We start from the raw sequence: 1002 nt of genomic DNA, 5'->3' as shown, positions 1-1002 counted from the left end.
AAACACTTTAAAATCTGTCTTTCTGCATAGCAAATAACATTTAATTTCACAAGTTAGGGACATATTTCATGTGGTCAAACTTTAGTCTTTACATTGCTTAAACTAAATTTCTCTATCAGAGAAAGAATGTTTTCAGCATCTGTGGACTTGCATTCTCTTCATTTACTTAGTTGCATAAACATAGTATTGCTGTTCACAGAAGTGCTAAATTTAACCTTCTTGTGCTTAGAATCTCAAATATGAGTTAATGAGCAAAAAACTCCAAACACTTTAAAATCTGTCTTTCTGCATTGCAAATAACATTTCATTTCACAAGTTAAAGACACCTCTCATGTTGGCAAGCTTTAGTCTTTTTATTGCATAAACCAAATTTCTCTATCAGAGAAAGAATTTTTTTAGCATCTGTGGACTTGCAATCTCTTCATTTACTTAGTTTCAAAAACATAACGTTAATGTTCACTGGAGCTCTGAATTAAGCTTCCTTTGCTTAGAAGCTCAAAAAGAAGTTCATGAGCCTAAAACTCCAAACACTTTAAAACTGTCTTTCTGCAATTGCAAATAACATTTCATTTCACAAGTTAGAGACTAGAGACATCTTTCATGTGGTCAAGATTTAGTCTTTGCATTGCATAAACCAAATTTCTCTATCTGAGAAAGAATGTTTTCAGCATCTGTGGACTTGCATTCTCTTCATTTACTTAGTTGCAAAAACATAAGGTTAATGTTCACTAGAGCTCTGATTTAAGCTTCTCATGCTTAGAAGCTCAAACATAAATTCATGAGCATAAAACTCCAAACACATTATAATCTGTCTTTCTGCATTGCAAATAACATTTGGTTTAACAAGTTAGAGATACCTATCATGTGGGCAAATTTTAGTCTTTACATTGCATGAACCAAATTTCTCAATCAGAAAAAGCGTTTTCAGCTTCTGGGATCTTGCATTCTCTTCATTTCCCTAGTCTCACTGACATAGCGTTGCTGTTCACAGAAGTGCTAAAT

The sequence above is a fragment of the Sinocyclocheilus grahami genome, unplaced genomic scaffold (genome assembly GCF_001515645.1).
Source record: "Sinocyclocheilus grahami isolate Dianchi unplaced genomic scaffold, SAMN03320097.WGS_v1.1 scaffold990.1, whole genome shotgun sequence".
NCBI lineage: Eukaryota > Metazoa > Chordata > Actinopteri > Cypriniformes > Cyprinidae > Sinocyclocheilus > Sinocyclocheilus grahami.
The sequence above is the reverse complement of the archived record's forward strand: the minus strand, read 5'-3'. Positions refer to the sequence as shown.